The 15472-nt window shown below is 41.5% G+C and overlaps 1 protein-coding gene across 1 annotated transcript in view; it reads left to right on the top strand.

Annotated features, from left to right (window-relative positions):
• The window catches only part of UBE2O (ubiquitin conjugating enzyme E2 O), a 1895179-nt gene that overhangs the window by 1815050 nt on the left and 64657 nt on the right, over positions 1 to 15472 (top strand). The window lies entirely within an intron of this gene.

Here is a 15472-nt window from a genome sequence, read left to right on the forward strand (position 1 = left end):
ACCAACTAATGCTCTATCTAACCCAAAATAAACTACTCACAGACTCTCAACATGGATTCAGACCCCATCATAGTACAACCACTGCCCTCCTCTCTTTTACTGAAAACATTAATCTTAACCGGAATAAAAAAATATCCTCCGCTCTCTTCCTGGACCTATCGAAAGCCTTCGATATGGGAAACCATCAGTTACTTCTATATACTTTAAAAACCCTGTATCTAGATACTCCAGCCCTTGACTGGTTTCAAGCTTACCTCACTGGGAGACAACAAGCAGTAATGTGGCAAAACAAGCTCTCCTGCCTACTACCAAATACCATAGGAGTTCCTCAAGGTTCCATATTAGGACCTCTCCTCTTTTCAGTCTTCATAAACGACATCCAAACAGTCATCCCTGAAGCCACCTGCATTCAATATGCAGATGACTCGACTGTAATATGTTCCAATGCCTCTCTTGCAAATCTACTAACTACCACCCAACATAGCTTCACCAAAGTCGAAAACTGGCTTGCCAACCATCTCCTGATCTTAAATCCAAACAAAACCAAGTTACTTCTCTTCTACTCAACCAATAGATCTCCGACTGAAAACTTCACTATAAAATCCAATAATGGGACCATCATCTCCCCAGACACCTATACAAAGCTATTAGGAGTAAACATTGACAATAAACTCAGATTTGATATACATATCAACCAAGCCATTAAGTCAGTCAACAAGAAACTTGGGACCCTATATAGAATTAAAGCCTTCCTTACCCCGAATGCCAGGGCAGCCACAGCCCGTTCACACCTTCTCTCTACCCTACTATATGCCTCTCCTGTCCTCACTTACCTTAACAAATCTGATCTGGCCAAGCTCTCATCCTGCTATAATCACATTGCCAGGTTCGTTACAGGCCTCTACCCTACAGAACACACCACTGTACTAACCTGAAAAAGCTTGGATGGATAGAATTCCCACACCTTCTTCACCAGTCCCAACTCATAGAGGCCTTCAAAATCCTTAAACAACCTGAGAATACACCAGCACTAAAAAACTTAATGACTCCCTACTCCAATCTAAGCTGCCTTCGCTCAGCAAACAGACTCATTGTCCAAACAACGAAATCTCTCAACCTAGGTGGTGACGTGCTATTTGCCAACACCACTGGTAAAATATGGAACTCTCTCCCAAATAACATCACGCTTGCAACTTCTCTAAGTCAATTCAAAAATAGTCTAAAACTCCACTTCAAGTCACACTGGCTATGTCCTTGCTCAAACCCAGACTAGCTCTGTGCCATTAACTAAAACATAAACAACTAGCTAAGATAAGTACTTTGTATACTGTGATAAAGAAATATGTATCCTGTCTAACTCTATGTCATTATACTGCCTACCGTCCTTGCTAATATGTTATTAATGTTACATTTGTAGTAATCTCAGAAATAGTAATGGCAGTCTTGTACTTGTATGTAAATAGCCTATGTTTTTGTTAAGTTCTTTCAGCTCATTTACTGTACCTAATTATCAATGTAACTCTGTTGGAGCTTTTCTCCCCGGGCCTCCGCTGAAAAAGGACATGTATCCAGTCGGACCATCCCGGTTAACAAATGTAAAATAATAATAAAATAATAAATAATACTATATAGTCTCCACTGGCGAGTTTAGTACTACCAGCTCTGGGTTCAGTGTCAGCTGCCAGATCCGCTTCTAATACTCGAATGGCTATATTATCGAATTTCATTTTCGTGAGACAAAAATCGTGAAAATGAAATACTCAAAGGTAAATACTTGCCTGACATGCCCTTTTCTACACTGTAGTGTGATCCTAGAATTGGTATATATAGTTAAGGAGTGCGAGAGGTGTGTAGCCAGTGTATATTTCATTGAAGTTTAGTCAAGTGTTTACTTGCCCTGGGAAAAATTCTCTGTTCAGTTTGTTTTCGTGATTTTTGTCTTGCGAAAATAAACTTCTACGATACGGCTGTTCGAGTATTAGAAGTAGATCCTACCTGCCATACTTCGTTCTTTTAGCCAGATTCTTTTTTTGAATCCTTCAGTGGACATTGACAGTACAGTGATCCATACTTTATCAACAACTTTAGTTTCCCATAAGACTCACCTGTATCTGCAAATATCATATTTGCTGGTGGATTCAGTACAATGATCTGTTTCTGGGCAGGCTGTTTACTCCTCTGTCCCCTGTTGCCACAGTGACCACTGATGCATCCCAACTGGTGTTGGGGAGGGCATTACTTGGGAAACATGTCCAAGGCAAGTGGCCCCTTCTGGAGACCAAATTGCATATCAACGTCCTAGAGATGAGAGAATTCCTTCTACCATTGCAAGCAAGCAATTTGTGACATTCTCCCTCTAAGGACTATTGCACCTCAGACCACATGTCAGTAGTCTGGTACATCATCAAGCAAGGAGGAACCAGATCTTACCCGCTGTGCAGAGAAACTATGAAGGTGTTAGGAATGGGTGATCACCTTAGACCACTTTCTCATGGCAACGCACATCCCAAGGAAGAACAATACACTGACGGACTCAGTATGTCTACCCTAATGCCTCACGGGTGTTCTCTCAAACGAAAAGTAGTGAATATGATCTTTAGTCACTGGGGTCTGCCTTGCTGTGTCCTTTTTGCTTCACCCCTCAGCAGCAAATGTGGCATGTACTTCCCTCCGGGGAAATCTCCAAGAGATGCGCTGTTTCATGATTGGCCTTTGGATCTCCTATATGCTTACTCTCCTCTTCCTCTGAGCCCAAAGTTTTTGCAGTAAGCAAGCAGACTGAAGAGCTCTGGCATCCTCATAGCCAGGTATGGTTTCTCTTCCTTATGATCTCACTTGAACTTGAATTATCCTCCATGGATACTGGAGCCCACTCATGCTATCCTGTCTCATCCATCGACACCCCAAACTTCTCTCCCTCAAGTTAACTGCATGGTTTTATCAACAGTCCAGTCTTCTCACCCTCAAGTTAATTGCATGGTTTCACCACTTTCAGTAATAGTACAGATTGTCTTCCCCAGTTCGTAAGATTATCATGGCATCCCAGAAGGCTTCTACCAAGGAAGTCTGCAGAAGCAAAGTTTTTCTACTTGGGCCTCTAAACGCAACATCTGTTCCTTTTCAGCACCTACTTCAGCTATTCTTCTCCTTGTAGCAACTCTTTTTAAAGAAGGAGCTACTTTTTCTACTGTTAAACTGCAGTTGCTGGATTCAGATCTTTGTCTGACTTTGTCCATATTGTGTAAAACCTTAATGAAGGGTGCCTCTCTCAACACATCCCCAATTTGGGACCCCCACTCTTCCTTGGGACCTTACTCTAGTTCTTCAGGGTCTAACTCAGAAACCCTTTGAGCCAGCAAACAAATGTGATATGAAATTTCTTTCTTGGAAAACAATCTTCTTAGTAGCTATTTCTTCAGCTAAACAAATTTTTGAGCTTCAAGACCTATGAGCTAATTTTTTTTCATAAGGACAAGGGTGTCTGTACAGGCTTACCCTTTCTTCCTAACATGGTGTCAGACAATACCATTAACCAGTCCATACAATTACCAGTATTCTTCCAGAAATTTACAAGTAAGGGAGAATACATGCTTCACCTCCTTGAGTATAGGCAATTACGTTCTACCTTCACAGGATGAAACAGTTAAAGAAGTCCGACCAACTGTTTGTAGCCTTTTCCTGGAACCATATGGGTTAGGCTGTATCTAAAATCACACTAGCCAAATGGATTACTGATTGCATGTTCTTAGCTTATTTTCAAAAGGACTAGATTTACCATGACCCCCTAGAGCCCACTCCACTCTATGCCTGTGGCTAATTCATCTGCTTTTTCGTCAAGCACTTCCATTGATGATGGTCGTGCTGCAACCATTTGTTCAAAGACTCCTACCTTTGTTGTACATTGCAAATGGGGCATTGTTTCCAGAAATAGAGCTTCATTTGGTTTGACAGTGTTGCAGCATCTCCTTCCGTGAGGGCCTCCTGAGGGCTACGTAGCTGGGGATTCTGTCCCATTCATGAGGAAGAGTGAAAAGGACAACATCAGTTAGAAGTTATATACTTACCATAACTTTGCATCTGTGTTGCCCATTTTCATTCTTCCTCACGTTCCCCCTCATCAGTCCTCCGCCTTGTCACTACTAGAGGTATCTGTTAGACTATATTGGAACTTTCAATTCCAGGTTTGAACCCTAGTCTTTTCTTATGTCTCTCTCTATTGTAAATTAAGAGATTAGGCAGCAAACTCAATCCCTGAGGTATTTTGGGTCAGAAGACATCATTATGGGTAGAGAGAGGAGCTTGAGAATAGAATCCGAAGTCCTTGGTATGCAGCTGAGTTGGATCTGAGGATTGGATCCGAACCATTCATGAGGAAGAATGAAAATGGATAACACAAATGCCAAGTTATGGCAAGTACATAACTTCTAGTTTTTAAGTTTGAAGTTGTTTGTGGGCAGATAGCTACTGATTCCAGAATTTCGCCACATGGCATAAGTGCAAGGCTTCAGTGTTTACTTTTGTGGCCTTGTCCTAGTATACAAGATATTTGTATTTAGAGTCAAGTTCTCTCCTGAAGCAGGGTCATGTCATCAGTGAGATTAGGGAAGGACATTTGGATGATTAGGGAATTTTGGTGGTTGGTGCATTATAGAGTGGGCTCCCTTCAATTGGCATATTGAAAATAGCTGGGAAGTTGTATCTTGTTTTTATGTGGAGCAGTGCAGTAGTAGTTATGCTATGAAGATTGGAGATGTTGCTATTTTGTTGTAGTATTATTCTAGTCTTTGTTGTTGAGGAAGTGTTTAGGTTAGTGTAGATTGGAGCAGTATAGTGTAAACTGAGTAGGCAGTAAACGTTGTTAGAGAGAGAGGTTTTGAGTCTTTGCCAAGGCACCTAGTTTTTGATGGGTCTTTTGTATGATATTAAATATATGGAGGTCATATTGTAATTTATTGGCACGGGTAACTCCAGGGAGTTTGGCATTTGGGAGAATATCCAGGATGATTATGATAAGAGGTAATGGAAAAATCAGTATGTTTGACAGGATTGGCTCTTGGTAGGAAGAGAATGATAACTTTCAGCTGATCAAACCACCGTTCTTGTGATATTCTACATTAGTGAATATACAAGCATGTGCAATCACTGGGGGAAGGTATTGTAGGTCCCTGCACTGATGGAAGTTACTCTTCTTCCTTGTCGTGGTTTGGATGTGTGTGTTCTCTATATTGTACTGAGGCCATTCCCAAAAGCTCACTTCTGAGGAATCCTCTTCTCTGGCAGGTGAACTCAATTGTTGCTTACTGACTTCTCATGATTGCTTGCTTGTTTTTTTCAGTAGCTTAGAAGCTTTTTCTGGATTGGGGAAACCTTGCTGCAACACATTTGCTTTCCTTACTAGCAGCAAGCACATTTTCTTCCTCATTCTGTCTCCCTTCAGGGATGCTGTACCACAGTACTGACCACTTGGACACCTCTGTGCTTGTCCTCATTTTCTTTGTTCACAAGTCAAGAGTTTATTACCGATATCTGTACTGGCCTCTGCAAATATGGATGTTCATCAAAGTATTCACGGTTGATTTCTTCATTTCTTTGGATATGTAAAATGATGGATTAGGTACAGTAAGCCTGTTCAGTCTGCCTTTAAAGCACACTGTACCATAGCAGCTCCTGCTTTAGTAGTACCCTTGTTTTGAAATGCGACTTCAGTTATTTGTGAAGCAGCTTAATAGTAGTTTTTCAGTACCTTTGCAATGCACTATAAATTGGATGTTGATATTAAGGTCACATACTTCATTTGCAGCTGCTGGTTCATACAAGCCCTACTTAAACAGATGACAGAGAAATTGTCAATGTCATGCATCAGTGGAAACAAAATCCAAAAGGTGCCTCCAGAAGGACTACTTCCTTACCCAGCCACCTAATGTGAAAGTAAACTGGTTGAACTAATTGCTCATGGAGACTTTTGGATACATAGGTATTCACAATATAGTAGCAAGGGCAAAAAGGAGTGCATTACATTGGGTTACCAGCTTCTCCTAAAGATTCCCACAAAGGTCGATATTAAGAGAGGAGTGACAACTGTTGTGGCCTTGGGTAATACACTGAATTTGTTTTCTTTTTTAAGTTATCAGAAATTCTTGGTAGACCTCTGAATATTTCCCAACATTTACCACCTGGAAAATGGTAAGGCAACAAAAATTACCTAATTCCACTAATTCTGGTAGATCTACTTATAAAGTAGGAACAAGGCTGTAAGAGACTTGTCATGCAAAACACATTGTTAGCCTTCCTACAGTCCAGTCCTCTGGCTGCAAGTGCAACTGATGATTCATGGTCCTCACCAGGGTTACAGGAATCTGCAATTGCAGAAGCAGAGTAGACCATTGGACACATGGTTGCAAGGAAGCATGCAGTGGGCCTATCTGCTTCTTCTTCTGTGTCTGTTCAAAGCTCAGCAAGTGAAAATGGATTATGGATGGATACTAGTGGAAATGAGCACCCTAAGCAGTCACTAACATATCAGTTGCTTCTTAAGAGGTGCTGGCAAAAACAGAATTGAATATCTATCTGTGGACAGACGAGAAGACCCAGAAATTTATATTTCAGACATCTTTGTAGGTTTCTGGAATCCAAACATATATGGGCAGAAAGTCAAAGGAAAGAAGCTAAACAGAAACGTGTCATCAAAATCTGTTACATGATTTGTTCTTTGATTCTGATCACTTTCCCTTTGTTCACCATGGTGTATTGACCTTCCCTATCTATGTAGTGACTAAGGTGCAAGTGTCTAGTCCCCTAACAATTGCTGGTGAGAGCTGAACTTTAATGCCTTGAGCTAGCTCAGCAGTGCATGTCTTTTGAACCTTTGCAAATAGATATGGCTTGAAAAAATGCTGATTTTGTTCAATTGTGATGTAAAAAAATGTGTTAAGCTTAGTTTGATTATTTCACCTGTTTAGAAATGTGTGGTTTCTAAATTTGTAGCACAACATAAAAGTGATTTAATCCTATTGCAAGAGCTCAAATTAGCATGCAAACATTTAAGATTCCTGTGCATGCTCTGAAAAGCTTGATTCAAACATTGAAATGTGAGATTATATGGTGCACAAGAGGATAGACTGTACATCTTTAAATTCTCTTGAGTGATGGAAAAAGGAAGATGGGTGCAGGAATGTTAGAGAAGCTTCAAATGACGCATGGTATTTAGGTGATCTTCGTGTTTCACTGTTGCAGTCATTACATTTGGGTAATCCTGCTGGCAGGTTGCCCTCAGCCGGCCTGAATTCCAAAGTCTTAGGTCCTGCATCGGTTGCTGTCGCCCCTTCCCTGACGTCAGGTCGTCAGGGGTGTAAAAGAAGCAGCTGACGCCATTTTCTTCAGTCTTTCTTGCCGCATGGTGCCCGAAGCAGAAGCAGTTCGCAAGTGCTGGTGGGCCGACTCCTTAGATTTTCGTGTTTGAGTTTCAGATCCGAAGTCTTCAATAAAGCTAAGTACCCCGTTGGGGAAACTTTTTTTTCTTGCTCCAGACCGATGTCAGAAAGTTAATAATTGTATTTCTTGTGAAAAGCAAATACCTCATAAGGACTTTCATTCTTACTGTATTCCTTGCCTAGGCCCTGATCACAACGTTACTGGTTGTCGGTTTTGTGCTAGATTTAACCAATGCACTATTAAGTGTCTGTATGATTTTGCTTTAAACTTTTTTGGACGCCGGTTTAATTATCCTGAAATGTTGTCGGATAGGCATCCGACTACCGGAGTTTACAAAAAACGCAAAGAAAAGGATAGAGAAAAACAACCGAGGCCCAAAACCGACGACAAAGCTTCTCCTAAGCCATATACTATAATCAGTGGCAACTTCGGCAGCTTGGTTGAGATACATGAGTACCGATGAGTACTAGTGACGCTGAAGTTGTATATAGACCACATAGTTGTGATTTTGTGCTTGGCACCACAAGCAAAGCGCAAGTGTGGCAGGTCTTTGAGGCTCAGGTCTTTGAGGCTAGATTCTCTCTATTTTCTCAGATAAAAGTAGCCAAGTCTGTCCTGATTAGAAAAACTGATGATTCATTGCTCAAAGTCCAACTATCTACCTCCTGCCGCAATTGTGGTGGGAATAATTTAATATCTTTGATAACCACCTGCACAACAGCTAGGTGAGTAATGCAGGACTTGGGGATGGGGGGTTAAAACATATGGAGAATAGGGCTCTCTGCCTGTGAGAGAACTGTTGATAACCCAGGGTCAGTAGCCCCTCTGTATTTCAAACTTTTAAGTTTATGGAAAAAAAACTCTAGGACTGGCAGTGTCTGCAGGCAAATTCTTGTTTAGAAATAGCCACCACAAGCAGCTGTTCCTTTGGCAGCAAAGCAGATTATATTTTAGAGCCGAGTTTCAAGTAAAGGAAGTGAGAGATGGGAAACCTGGCAGCAAACTTAATTGAAGAATGAGGTGTGGCAAATTCTATGAATATCACTGAAGCCCTTATATTCATATTATAAAGACCTCTGCAGAAATACAGTAATATGTGCAATAGAATAAACTGGAAGGGAGAGGTGAAAAGTTTCCTACATTGGTGCCATCTCATGGATGTATCCCAGATCCAGTAATCATAAACAAAAGCCACTGTTACCTGACAGCAAGTTAGCAATGTTATCAAAATGATACCAAAGGGAAAGGTTCCCAGTCAGATCACATTTGGATTGAAATTTACCATCTTTTGAGAACAGACATAACTGCACTATTCTCAGAAGACTGTAGGAGTTAAAAGTAGCAGCATTATGTTCCATTCTTCAACCTTGCAAAAGATTACAGCATTTCAAAACTGGAAAGAGAGTCTTCAAAGGTGAACTGTCATCCATATATCTGGTCTAAATATAGACAGTTAACATGTATTCCTGGAGCTTAGTAAACTAAGTGTTTTTCCTTACCGCTGTAATAACACAAGGGGGACTCGTCCCAGGGTGGATAAGTGTTGGATCATCTATGAAGTCTCATTGCCGTAATGCAGGTTTAGCAAATGGAGGTAGACCCAGCACTGACTGTATTTGATTTAAAAAAATAAAAAAAACTTTTAATTTCATCTGCTGGAACCTCCTGTGGTAAGTCATGTCAAAAATAGTGTTTGTCATGTCAAAAATAGTGTTTGTCAGAGTCTGGTAGTTGTCCAAGCTTAACATGGCCATTAGCAAGAGTTTCAACTAATGATTTATTGTCAGGTCAGTTCTCACTTTTTTAAGAGTTCCAGACAGGAGAGCACACTGTCACTCAAGTGATGCATTTGTTCAAAGAAATTTATTTATTTTATGTATTTATGGCTGTCTGCCCGTAATCAGTGAGCTAAAGAATCTGAAGAAAGATTTTCATATGTAGGGAATCACTGGGTTATGACTACTCCTGAGCAAAATGGAAAATACAAGGTCCCCCAGCCTGTATATCTGCACCACAGTGGCTAGATCATCTGTTTTACCCTGACATATGTAATAGCCTTTGCACTAACCCCTTAATGGCAGAATGACAGAGACATGCCACCTTTGACGCACATTTCAGAAGCCAGTCTGCTGGGAGGGCCTACTCTAATCTCATATGGGTGTCACATAATCTTAATTGTTGGTATGTACTACAAATAAGTGAGAGGCAACTAAAGCAAGTCTGTTGAAATCCGCATGTACACCAGATATGTTGGGAGTAATGTACTGTTATGGTTACCTTCTCACTCCCTAGTATGGATAGCTGGAAATCTTTCCTATTAATACAATCCAGAAAAACTATCATCATATTATGAGATTTAAAGATTGAGAAAACAGAGGGAATTTGTCTTTCACATCATTTTATCACTTACTACCACTATTCATAATTAGAGCTGCCCAGGTTTGATCTTTGGAAATACTTCTGAAGTTTGGGATCATTAGATCAGAACTGGTCAGAGTCTTATTTCACATATCTTCCTTACATTACATAAACATGCAGAAGATTCAAAACATTGTGAAATATTGCATCACTAATTCCTGACAATATTCCATGGATGCATCTTAAATAGCATGAAACATGATTTAGCCACACTGTTAACACTGTTTAGCCTCAGTCCTTATACAGGCTTTGTAGCTAGTGATTGGAGAACAGCGACAGTCATTCTCCTGCATAAGGGCAGACCTTCCACAGGCCCAGGTAATTACAGACCCACAACTCTTACCAGCCTTTTATCCAAACCCATGGAAAAATTTATTAAGACAACAATTGATATTAGCCTACAAACTTGTATAGCTTTTTGTATGTTACAGTGTGTGTTTGAACTTTTTACTTGCTTAACTTGTATTGAGAATATTTTTCTTTTGTTTCTGTTAAACTTGTACTGTGAATGTGTTATTGTATCACTTGTGACTGTGGAGCTTTTCTCCCCGGGCCTCCTCTGAAAAAGGGCACAAGCTCATTTGGACTAACCTTTTCAACAGATGTCAAATAAATAATCAGCAAGGACATGGAACCTCCAAACAGTGGACCCATATCAGTTTGGATTTCTCAAGAGCAGGCCATACTTATTCAACCTGGTGGATGTTTTTTGAAAAGTCATCAAAGCAATGGATGAAGACAAAATACTATTCACAGTATACCTCGCCCTGGCGAAAACATTTCACACAATCCTACAGTTGGACATTGTAGAAGAGTTAAATAAACTAGGAATAAACTCTGTCATCCCCTGGATTGCCATCTGGCTAATACTGGGCACAGGAAATCAAAATAGGGAACATTACCTCCAGAAAAACATCAGTCACCTGTGGAGTCCTCCAGGGTTCTATGCTGTGACCTGTCCTGTTTGGCATTTACTTCGCTAAAATACCAAAGGTCTCTAGCTGACTAGATTTGTTGATGACTGCAAGTTAGGAGTGCTACTGCAGTCTTGCAGGACATCATAGTCAGCCACCAGACTTCTTAACTGCCTCCACCCTTTTCCTCAGCTTTGGGAATCAACCCAAATGTGATGACTGCAACAGTGAAACACGAAGAACATAGTACAGTTGTGTACACTTACCATAAATGTAGATGTTCGAGTGTATTCACTGTTGCAGTCCTGGTTTCCCTCCCTCCCTCCATCCCCCTTCTCTCTCTCTCTCATTACAAGGAAGGTTTTGGTATTTATTTTCTACTGGTGAGGTTCTTCCACTATATACTGGCTCCCACTTGGGGGCTTCTGACAGTTGGGGCAAGAAAAACTGATGTAATGGCGTTGGCTGCCTTAATTTATACTACTGACGACCTGACGTCAGTCCTGAAGCGACAGCAACCGATGCAGAAATACTAAGCCTGTGGTATTCGGGCCAGCTGAGGGCTACCTTGGCAGGATAATCCAAATGTGATGACTGCAACAGTGAATGCACTCGAACATCTACATTTGTGTTGTGTACACAACTGTACTTTATATATCCAAATTGGAAGCCACGCACTCTCCAGCCAAGACCGGAATAGCTTGTCAAGAGAAGTTCAACACTTGCACCTCACCACATGGAACACACAGCCCTCCAGAACACACACCAGCACTGCCTTCACATAAAAACACAAACCACACACCCACCTTCATGGAGGCTCTCAATAAAAAGCTACCCAAACAGCAGTGACCTCCAAGGCAGAAACGTACTCGACCACCACACCACAACACAACACTAATCACTAGAGAGATAACTCTCCTAAACAGTGTGTCACTCATTCAAAGCCCCTAAGGCAAAACAACATGCCCAAGACACTAGTCATAGGTGACTTGATAGTGAGGCACACTGATGTCCCACTCACTAGGTAGAATAAAGAGAAAGTAACAGTCAGCTGCCTGTCAGGCGCCAGGATCCACCACATAACGAACGCAGTCAGGTCCCTCAACAGGTACAAATATGACTGTCATTGTACATGTGGGTGTGAATGACTTGAGATGTACCTCCCTGGACTACATGAAAAGAAGCACGGAGGAGCTCTTGGATTATATAGCCCAGCGAGTATGACCCTAGCCCTGAGCAGCATCCTACCATCACTCAGAATGATACCATAGTACAAGCAGAAAATGATTGGTTTCAGCAACTGGCTGAGTTTCTGGTGTCATTCTAAGGAATCCATTATCTGTCTGCCTAGGATGACATGATTGACAGACCTCTATGCTTTCAGATATGGCCTGCATCTGTTACCCTTGGGCTTCTGGATACTGGCCAAGGCTCTTGCCACCCCTATAGTGCCTTTTTTAGGCGGTATTCCAAAGACCAAATTACCACTGTAACAGCTACAAACAAATGCAATCTGAGGGTCATGCTGCTCAATGCTAGAAGTCTAAATCTCAAAATGCACTCACTCAAAGCACTCCTTAAAATGGAGAACATCGACATTTGTGCCATAAGAGACCTGGTTCAAGGCAGCAGGAAGCACCCCTGCACTACCAGGCTATAACTCATTCCACACCTTTCAGCCCCAGAACTTGGACCGAAGTTCCAAAGGCGGTGGTGTTTTCATATTCATAAAGGATGTGCACACCTCCAGACTGTTAGCCCAACAATAACGTATGTGAAATACTTCAGGTGCAGCTAACATTGGGTAAGACAGCGATTCAGGTCATAGCCTGCTGTAGGTCCCCAACCATGTCCCAAGACTCTCACTCCATGTTCCTAAGCATCCTGGAGAATATTAGGGTCCAACCTAACACACACAGAATGGGCGACTACAACTACCCTCCATTAACTGGGAAAACTACTCATGTACCAATACACTTAACCAACGTTTCCTGGAATTCATTAATTCCAATGCCCTGGACCAGCTCGTTCTTACCCCCACTAGAAGTAGCAACATCCTTGACCTGGTCATTACTAACATGGGCGATCGTTGCTCTACACCAGTAGTCACCTCCTCCCTGGTTAGATCTGACCATAAGCTAATCACGTTGAAAATCCACATCCCTCCCACTCTACCCCCCCCCCAACCCCCACAAAGGTAACTACCATGAAAAACTTCTCCAAGCTAACTTTGGGCTCCTAAAAACAGAGGTGGCTAACTTCACGGCACCCATGCAAATGGATAATAGTTGCATGACTGCCGAATCATACACCAGTGCACTGTACAAGCATGTACACAAATGCATGGATCTCACCATACCCAGTAGAACCAAGATGTTCTCCACCAAAAAAAAAGGAAGCCAATGTGGTGGTCCCCTGCCATAGACAAACTCTGCAACAGGAGGAGGAATCTAATGCGGTATAAGGTGAAGTCCGAAGACTGGAAAAACTCCCTTATCAGCCTCAACAAAAAGTTCAGATCCCTCATCAAATCTTTTAAAGCTAGCTATGAAAACAGAATTGCAGTAGATAGTAAAGGCAACCACAAGGCCTTCTATAGTTATGTAAAGAATCTCCATGGCAGTATCTAGATTTGCTGTGAGCTACTGCACAATGGTACCTCCCATACTGAGCCAACAGATATTGCCAATATACTAGCCGACAGATTCAGTGCCAGCTTTACCCCCCCCCCCCAAAGGACCAGTCACAATACTAGTAGATTGCCAGGCAACCCAGTATTACTGCTTCACAGGTTAAAACAGCCCATCAGAGACATCTGGATCCCTTTTCAGCATGGATTCTTGCGATTCTCCATTTCTTGGCTTTCATTTTCCACAGCGGAGCTAGTTATTCAACAGTTAAGGTACGTATGGCTGCCATCACAAATTTTCACCTAGGTGAATACCACTGTTCCTCTAGCCTTTTTGAAGTTGTGAAAAGCTTTCCTTAAGTGCACCCTTCTACTTCTGCCTTCCTATGGACCCTTTTCCTCCATGGGATATTACACTTATCCTCCAAGCTTTGACTTGGCACCCTTTGAACCTTCATCCAGGGTAGAATTAAAAACGCTTTTTCTAGTGCCATTACATCAGCTGCATTGGGTATCTGTGCTCCCAGATGCCTTATCTGATTTTTAATAAGGACATAGTATTTCTTCAGTGGTGTCAGAAGCAAATCTTAATCAGTTAATTAACTTACCAGTCTTCTTTCCACATTTTTCTAATAAGGGAGAATACATGCTTCAAATATTGGATGTTTATAGCTCAGATTCTACATTCAGAGACCTAAAGACCAGCGAAAGTAAAAGGTACTGCTTGTCTCTTTTTTTCCAAGGTTAAGTTGGGCAAAGCAGTATCAAAAGTGATGCTAGCCAGATGGCTCACTGGTTGCATTATCTTTGTTTAGATGAGTAAAAGCCTGTCATTACCCAAACGTCCTAAAGCACAGGCCACTCAATCTATGGCCACATAATCCACCTTTTGGTCTAAAGTGACAATAGATGACATCTGTGCAACTGCAACATAGTCTAGTGCTTGAAATGTTATACCTCATTACAAATTGGGCATTTTATCCAGACATAGGGCAGAATTTGGCTCCACTGTACTCTGGAATATCCTTCCTTGAGGAATGCCCAAGGTTACTCTAGCTGGGGACTCTGTCCCATCAGTTTGAGTAATGGACAAAAAAGGTATCCGATGATATAGTTATGTACTCACCATAACTCTGCATCTGTGTCATCTATTTTTGTCTTTCCTCAACTTCTACCTTTCAGTCCTCCTTCCTTTTGTTCGTCTCCTAGTATGCCCTGAGGGATTACCATCTTTTTTAATTTCTCCAAGTCTTTTGGGTTTCTAATGCCATGATGGGAATGGACCCCATTTCTAAGTCAAGGTATGATTAAAGTTCCTGAAATTAGTATTGTTTCAATCTTTGATGTCAGCCAGTAGTGCTGTTCGCAGCACTAGCAGTGTGCCCAGTAATGACGACTCCTGCAGTTTGCATGTATACATGTATTGGTAACTTATCTAAATAAGATTGTAAAGTCGTCTTTATAAGACCCGTTGCTCCTACTACTATTGGGACTGTCTGGGTATCTTTCTTCCACACTGCTGTCGTTTCTGCCTGCAGATCCTGATATTCTATGACTTTGTGTGTGTCTGTATGCTGACACTGTAGTCACTGGGTGTGGCAATTTCAATGATCAATGCTACTCTCCTCTTCTTTTCTTGGATCACTATATCCTGTTTTCTAGCATCTATCTTTTTTAATTGTTGGTAATGGATGATCCCAAGTGATGTAGACTGCTTCATTTTCTATGATGCTTTGTGGCTCATGTTTCCAGTGTTTTTCGGCCACTTCACTACCGTAATGTTTGCACAATCCCCAGTGCAACAGTCTCACCACATTATTATGCCTTTCAGTATACAATCCTTTTGCCATTAGTATGTCGCAACCAAGTAAAGAGGTGTGCAACTGTTTCCCATTTGGTTCTGCATAACCTACATTTGTCTGTTTCTCCCACATGTTCAGTGGACTTTATAAACCAATGTGTATGCAGCCCACTATCTTGGCCGCCAGTATTAACCTTTCATGTCTTGGTTTAAATTTGCCTCTCCTTAACCATTCCTGTGTTCATTCCTAATCAACATGAGGTTCTTCCAGAAGTTTTC

Source organism: Protopterus annectens, chromosome 12.part0 (genome assembly GCF_019279795.1).
Source record: "Protopterus annectens isolate FY-2018-M chromosome 12.part0, PAN1.0, whole genome shotgun sequence".
Lineage (NCBI taxonomy): Eukaryota > Metazoa > Chordata > Ceratodontiformes > Protopteridae > Protopterus > Protopterus annectens.